Genomic DNA, 8,261 nt, shown 5'->3' on the forward strand with positions numbered 1-8,261 from the left:
CGAGCGTTGGGGGGTGCCTGTGAGCACACGGGAGGCGGGCGCTGGGGCTCGCGGACAGACAGGTGCATGTTTATGGATTTGGGGCAGAAGCTCAGCAAGTACTTCTCAAAGGCCTGGCAGCGGGAAGGGCGCAAAGTAAGTCAGACCGCGGGCGGCGGGCCCGTCCCCGGAGCCTGAGAGCCCGCGTCCGCGCGTCCCCGGAGCCGCCCGCGCTGCCCCAGGGCTGCCGTGTGCGGGGTCGGCCGCGGGCTGTGGGGGGCGCCCCTGAGTGTGCAGACAACATGCCAGGGCATCTCACTCTCAGAAGTAAGACAACATCACGGAAGTCAGAAAACGTCCCCAGCTGTGGCCACCGCGGCCACCGCGGGGAGCCGGGCTGAACTGGCGTAGGGGGCCTGCCCCCCGCCAGCTCCCGGGCTCTGGTCTTCTCGCCGTGCTTCTCCCCTGCAGGGCAGTGGGCGGCCCCGCGCCCCTTCGTCACCTTCCTCGGGGTGCAGTACTATGCGGAGAACGGAAGGCTCCTCAGGTAACTCACTGACGTCAGAGGACACTCTGTGGGACGGAGAAAACCCACCGTGGAAACCGGGTCATGGGACGGGCGTGATCTCACCGCTGCAGGGCGGCCATTCTTCTTCACTGACGTGTGCTGTGAATGCACGTCCTTCCCACCCCCGAAGTTTCGTTTTCTGGGGCGGATTTGTCCCTGCCGGGGTGGGGAGGTCTGAAGATCTCACTCTCAGCAGCCCCCCACCGCGGGCGTCTGCACCTGGCTGGGAAGGGTCACAGGGCAGGCGCCCCTGGCGGGCTTCTTCCTGGGTTGTGGGAGCTGCTTTCTTGAGAGATCTGCCCCAGAGCTTGTAGGATAACACAGAGCTCCCCAGGCCCCTCCAGGGACCTGAGTGACTCCCAGAACAGGGGCCGGTGAGCAGGGCCGGCGACCCCGGGAATTCCCTGAACTCCTGCAGGTGGGCCAGCGGCAGATGGGTGGGGAGGAAGGGATGGGGGCGTGTGTTGTGTGGAAGGGTCTGAGCCTGGGGAACACGAGGGACCCAGTGGATGATTGCAGACAACCTTCTCCTCACCACCCCTGCAGGTCAAGGCCCCTGGACGAGGGGTGCATGGAGGCTCCCGGTCCCAAGTCGAGTCCCCAGGGGAGGAGGGAGAAGGGTGGGCACCCGGCTCTGCTCACACCTCCTTCCTTCTCACAGCCTCTGGCCCGGGGCCCTCGGCAGTCCTGCAGGTCACGCTGATCGGGATGAGGGGCAGGAGTGCTGAGGCCCTGTATCAGGTATGTGCCCACAGGCTGGGCAGCCCCAGGCCGGGCTTCAGCACCTGTTTTCTTAGTCCACCCAGGCCCAGCGGGGGCCCCCAGGTAGGGACCCCTGGACCCGCAGTCAGGCAGTGGGGGAGTGGGAGGCTTCTGGGGGACAAGGCAGGGCGGGAATGGCTCCCCTGGGCCTCCACCTTCCTGGTTGGGTGCTCGCTGGGGTCAGAGGCCACCATCCCCAAGTAGTGAGCACTCCCGGGGCTGCTTCAGGCCCCCCAGGGGCAGGAGGAGAGATCGATGCCAATGGTTATGGGCTGGGGGTTCCCCGCCTTGCTGGGCCTGACCTGGGGGTGGTGCCCTGGACAGAGAGAATATTAGGCTCTGATGTGACTCCCAGAAAGGGACGAAGCTAGACCAGGGAGGGGGAGAGAAGCCACAGTGCCTGGGCAGGGTCAGCTCCCAGTGCAGCTGGGGGCTCACGGCCCAGAGACGGCAGACAGGACGTGCCCCCAAAAGGGCAACGAGACAGCCTGTATCCACCGGCCCCATGTGGCCCCTCTGCAGCGGTGAGCTCACCCTGCGGGATGCAAAGTAGTGGGTGCTAGCTGGGCCCCCACCTGGACAGGACCCGGGGCGGCCGCCTCTGAGCCCCAGCACCGGACAGGCTTCCTCACCCAGGAAATGGGGGTGGGAAGCTGTTCTTGACTTCCGAGGATGCTTCCAGATCTTATTCCTAAAATCTATCCAATAGTAACCAAGTCTGACCAGTTCAAAGGAAGAAAACAGCCCAGGGCTGTGAGCCCCCCATCCAGCAGCCCCTCGGGACGGGGTGGGCTCTGCGTCAGGGCCCCAGAGGGGACCCAGGCACCAGCTGTAGGAGTCACCTCCAGGATAGGAGAGGGAGGGAGGAGCCCACGCAGAAGGAGCCGCTCCCTCCCTGAGCTGTCCTGGCTGAGGACAGGGGGGCCACGGCCTATGCCCCACTCCTGCCCACAGAGCTTGTGGCCTCGGGGGCACGGGGCGGGGGACAGGAGAAGGGGGCCGTGTAGACAGTGGGCCCAGCAGGGTGCAGTGAGGACAGGGCAGGGCGCGAGCTTCCGGATGAGGGACTCTGGGGGCCAGAGGCAGAAGGGGTTGTGTGGACATCCCCAGCCGGGGGTGCTGGTGTGCGTGCTCAGGGAGGACAGAATTGCGGGGGTGGCCGGAGGTGGAGAGGCAGAATGCACGCGCACTACCCCCTACCAGAGGCAGGCCCACACCACGGCAGCCGGGACCACGCTCTGCCGGGAACCTCTGCAGTGAGCAGGGGCGACCAGCCCCAGAGGAGTCTGTGGTGTGGACAACTGCAGATGTGGCTCTGCCCACTTGGGGCTCATCCACGCCGCACAGCCTGTCCACCTGGCACTGCTGCATCCACAAGACACGGCTCGTCCGCCCCGGGCTCCGTCTGCACAGCCTGGCTGCATCTACACAGCATGGCTCATCCGCACGGCAAGTCCCGTCCACATGGGGCTCTGTCTACCCAGCAGGACTGCGCCCGCACCTCATCCACACCTCAGCGGCCTCCCACATCAGGACGGCCTCTGGCCCTCACCCCTCCTGCTCTGGAGGCTCCTGCCACTGCCTGGCTGACCGAGGTCCGCACCCCCCCCAGGCCCTTCCCCCTGTGCGTTCACCTGTCAGTGTGTGGAGCAGGTTCTCATGTCAGGCCTGGAGGGGATGAGTAGGTCCCACTCTCGTGCCAACAGTGACGGGTCCCAGCTCCATCCATCTGGGTCACCAGGAGGTAGAAGTCAAGTCTTCTTGAGCATGCAGTCTTCAGGCTTGAGGGGCGGACCGTGCTGGCCCCTCGGGTAGCCCCGCCCCATCTGTTCTGGGAAGGAAGATATGTTAGCTATTCCCTTCGGGTTCTCTCCGCACTGACCCTGATGGATGGTCGGGCTAAGTGCACAGCCTTCTGGGAGTCTTTGACCCAGGGCATGGTCACTTGTCATTGCACTGGCCACAGGCTTCCGCTAGACCACTCTGTTTGCAATCCCTCTCTGTGAGTTGTGGGCCCAGCTGTCGCCCCAGATGTGTCTAGACGTGTCCGCCACCCACAGGGTGCAGACACCACGGGAAGAACCATGGCTGGAGCCGCAGGATCATCTGGACTCCTGGTCCCTGTGGAGCCCGTAAAGCCAGAGAGGCAACTAGGCCAACCAGTGAAGCTGCGATCTAGATTCTGAATATTCCTCACTCTGCGCCCCAAGACAGAGCCCGTGTCCCGGTCGTTTCCCATCACAGGTCACACGGGAGCAGCCAGGGCTCCTGGCCTGGGACAGCGCTGGTCACCGTTAGGGCTCAGAAGACTGCAGATGAGATGGGGCAGAGCAGGGACCAGCCCCAGCCCCACGCTCTGCACCTGATCCATCCTCCACGTCTGGGGTTGGAGAGGTTCTTCCCAGCTTCACACCACCTTAACAGCCGGGTGGTTTTACACGCGGTAGCAAGTTCTGGGAAAGTGTGCTTTTGAGGGACAGCTGACCCTCACTCAGGGCTGTACATCGGTGCACTCAGAGGCCAGGGAGCAGGCAGCATGTGCTGGCAGGTGCACGGCCCCAGCGGCCAGCTTGCGGTTGGACCGCGTGGCTCAGGAGCGCTGCAGCTGCAGCTACAGCTGGGAGGACTCCCCATGATTAACGGCTGTGCTTTCCTTGCAAAGGCAGGGTGGCTTCCCTAGGGCCGAGGCACGCTGCCCCCACCCAGCTGCAGGCCCTGCTTGCAGGTGGCCTTCCTGGAGCCGGCCGCCACCTGGATGGTGCAGGGTCGCTGGGCTGAGCCCGCCGGTGCACGGGGTGCTTGTTAGCAGACTAGCGCCTGTGCCCCCAGGTGGAAGAGCAGGGCTTGTGCTGATCTCACTGCCTCCTAACCCGAGCTGGGCCCCTGCATCCCTTCCAGAGACCCCGAGAGAGGCTGCTCTGGAGCAGGTGGGATATGAGACGGTCGTAACAAGCCCCGAGCCTGAGGCTCTCAATGGGCATCCGGTTGTGGTCCGGCTCATTCTACCTGGGCCCCTCTGGCCTCTCCCCTGCACAGGATCCGCACCCGCACACCTGCTGCCCCTTGATCTAGATGGACGGACTTGTGTCTGTCTGGTGGTCCCGAGCACTCCGCGGGTGATGGGGAGCCCCCCGCCACACAGCCCTGTGGCCGGGACAGCTCCCCATGTCTCGTGCTCGCACTGGGAAGGCCACCTGGGTGCTGGAGCTCAGCTCAGGCTCATTTGGAGAGGCAGGGCGGAGCTTGTGAGCCGCTGTGTGCGTGTGTGTGCGTGAGCGTGTGTGCACGTGTGGGGGACGCATGCGTGTGTGCACGCGTGTGTGCACGTGCACGCGTGTGGGGGCGTGGGCACGCGTGTGCACACACGCACAGCGAGGTTGACGCTGCCCGGGCTGGGCTTCTTGATCCTTTCTGTGAAAGCACATCTTGGGTGTGTACACAGCGCGCACGTGTAATAAAGACCTAAATCCACACTTGCCTCGGACGCTTGGACCAGCCTGCGCTGGGCAGGCCAGGAGGCTGAGGGCTTCTCCTGCGTGCCGCGTGGTGGTACCGCCCAGACGGGGCCGTGGGGGGCCACTCATGCCCCCTGGAGCTCATATTTACCAAGTGTGCTCCTCAGAGAGAAGCAGGGCTGCTCTACCCTCTCCTCTGTGGCCTGGAGTTGCTGAAGGGGCAATTCTGCCGTGGGGGATGGACGGGGCGGGGGCGGATAGCAGGGGTCCCTGTGGGCGCCCAGGCTCCCTGTAGACAGACGTCACGGGCCAGTCCTGGGCAGGTGCCGGCCGGGGTCAGGGTGGTGGGGCAGGCTTGCTGGCTGCCCGTCTGGTCCCTGTGCAGGAAGTACCTGGGCCCCGGGCTACCGAGGGCACCCAGCCTAGCGGCCACAAGAGAAAAGTCTGAGGGAGGGCCCCTGAGCCAGGCAGCAGGAGGTCGGGGCCTGAAGGATGGGAGGAGGGCGTCCAGAGCTGTCTGGGGCTCCTGCTTCCCGTGATTTTCCAAAGTCGTACTAACACCAGTCCCCATAGTAACAAACGGGGTTGTGTTTGCTGACCTGAGGTCTATGGGGATTATTTTCCTACAAAGAAAACGTGGGCACGAGAGCTCAGCCCCGCGGACTGACTGGCTACTGCGCAAAGAAGGTGTTGGGTGGGGCAGAAATGAGCCTGCGGGGCCGGCCCCCGCACACAGGCCCACGCGTGCACACACGAGGGTGAGCGGACGTGGTGAATGGACAGGGCTTGGCGGCCGGCCCTGGGGGACGCCGCACCTCTCCCCAGCTGCCACAAGAGGGCGCTGGACACACGCCGTGAGCCTCTGCCCAGCGCCGCCCCAGGCCCGGGGGCCGGGAGGGCGGGCATGTGGGGGGCGGGCCTGGGCAGGACCAGCCTGGTGTGCTCAGGGCCATGTGGTTCTGACCAGCTCCTCTTGGTGCAAGTCGGGGCTCACACCCAGACTCCGTCTCCCATCACCCCGATCCCACCCATCCGTAACTTGAGGATGGCCGGGGCCAGAGGGAGGCCAGGGCCCTGCCCTGTGTCCTTGGCAGATGGGGCAGCAGGGACCGCTGGCTGACCCCGAGAAACCACCAGAACCCGGGAGGGGCTCCTATTTCTATCCTTCCTCCAGGCCCATGGACAGACAAGGAAAATTATGCCAAGTGTCTGTTAACCACCGGGTAATCTTGGGTTGCTGGGTGAGCGGGGAGCACAATTAGAGGCCAAGAGGGGCCCAGGGCAAGTGATCTCCAGCCCTCCCCACTCCTGCCCACCCAGAAAAAGTGAAAGCCTGACACACACGGCGGAGGCAAGAGTGGCCGGAAAGTCAGAAATACCAGCTTCTCCTTTGTGCAGATTAGGACTTTTTCTTTCAGGCAAAACAGATGTTTTCCTGGAAAATGGGTCTTAACTAGTAGGGACGCATGGTTTGCGAGAAGACACAGGTCAGGGCTGGCGTGGGGAGCTAAGTAGGCTGACTCATCTACACTCCGAGACCATGGTGACCACCCGTGGGGAGGGTCGTGTGGCCCCCAGGGGTGTGGTGGGCCCGGGGAACAGGGTCCTGCACCACAGCCGCGGGGCTGAAAGGAAGCCCACCCAGGTTCCCTCCGGGCCCCAGGAGCGGGCAGACGGCTCAGGAAAGTGGAGGCCAGGCCTGGGCCAGGTTTGGATGGAGGCCAGAGGCCGAGTCACCAGGTCTAGAGTCACAGAAACCCCGAGGGCTGTTTTGTTGCAGTTCCCTGGGCCAACTGCCCGGTCTCGCTGCGACCCCTCCTGCCCTGGGGTGAGGCCGGGGGAGGCGGGTGCGCGCTGGGGAGCATGGCTGCCACCCTGCTGGGATGCAGGACGTCACAAGTGGACCTGGGGCAGTTCTGTTTGGGCCGGCTGCCAGTGCAAGGGGCTTGTGGCCCTCGGAGACCCACAGCCCATCGAAGTCATGGACCCAGGAGTCTAGAGGGCATGTCTAACCTTCACTTTGGTTTGGTGAACTCTGCCCTGTGGCCCTTGGGTCACCTAGGCCCACCTCCTTGGGAGACAGAATCTAGAGCACAGGACGTCCTTTCTCCAGAAAAGCCTACTCACTCCGTGGCCGGCCGCCCCAGAGCCGCTGCGTGGCCTTGGAGGCTTGGCAGAGGAGAAGAGAGGGTTGACTGGGGACCAGGGCGTCCGTCCAGGGGACCTGGGGCTCTTAGGAGCCGGGCCCCGGGCACAGTGGCCAAGGGCTCCAGGAGGGGAGCAGGGGGACCATGAGGCCCATCAGTGTTCGGCTTTGGGCCCCACCCGCACGTGACTATGTGGTTTTCTAAAATTTGCAGAATGAAGACGTTTTTAACCGTAAGTGGTTAAAACCCACTGACTCGCCAGAAAGGGTTGGCTCCCTTGCCCCAAGGGGCACGCGGGTCGGGTTTGGGAGGGCGGTGGTTCACAGGTTACCGCCTCCCCGGGCGGGGACAGAGTGGCTTCCAGGCCGTGGCGAAGGAAGGCCAAGGCGGGCCTGCTGGGAGGCGGAAGAGCGCCGGGGGCCTCACCCCGAATTCGGCCTGGAGTTCAGTGCAGGGGTGGGGGAGGGGCCCTGGGGTCTCGGGACCCTTTGTACTCCTCACGCTTTTTAAAAGTTCGGACCGGATGCTTTTTTATCCAAGTACTTACCTCACAGCAATGGGTCACCTCGCTGTCTCCCGCAGGAGACCCCCGGCTGTACCCGCCCTGGCCCCGCGCTCACCCTCAGCCTCAGCTCCTGCGCCCAGACAGTGTGCCGCGGACCCTGCCCGCTGACGCCCTGCGGCCCTCGCTCCCTGCAGCTCCGGGCCTTCCTACACTGTTGCCCCGGACCCAGTGGCTCAGGGCCAAGGGTTGAGGCCACCGCGCAAGCGGAAAATGCGCATTGAGGGGGGATGCGACTGGTGCTGGTTGTTCAGCATCCCCGAAATACCCTGGGGGTGGGGGCACCGAGCCAGCCCCAAGGATGCGGGAGGCAAGCCCCGAGGGGCGCGGGGCTACCTGTGCACGCGGACCCAGGAGCCCGCGACAGCGCGTCCTCGGCACAGCGGCTTGAACTGTGTCTGAGGAAGGTCGGGCCGCTCTGTCCCAGGGCAGGGGCAGCCAGGAGAAGGGAGCCGGGGGGCAGGAGGATGTAGGGGGCACAGGTGGGCCGCTCGGCCCGTGACGGGAGGGGCAGGGCTGGGAGGCACCTTCCCGGAGCGCCCCGTGTTGTCAGGGCGTGTGGGGCAGGGCTTCTCTGCGTGCCAGCGATGGGGCCAAAGGCCACAGGCTCTACGTGCCCCTCCTCCCCCACACGCGGGCCCCCACCTCTGGGAGAGAGGGACAGAGGCAGGCTGTGCGCAGGCGGCAGGGGAGGTCCGGGAATCCATGAGGCCCTGAAGCCCTGGGACGCGCTCTGGCGTCCCGACGGTGACAGGGGCCGCGAGGCCGAGCTCAGTTCCCACTTCCCC

The sequence above is a fragment of the Neomonachus schauinslandi genome, chromosome 8, assembly GCF_002201575.2.
Source record: "Neomonachus schauinslandi chromosome 8, ASM220157v2, whole genome shotgun sequence".
NCBI lineage: Eukaryota > Metazoa > Chordata > Mammalia > Carnivora > Phocidae > Neomonachus > Neomonachus schauinslandi.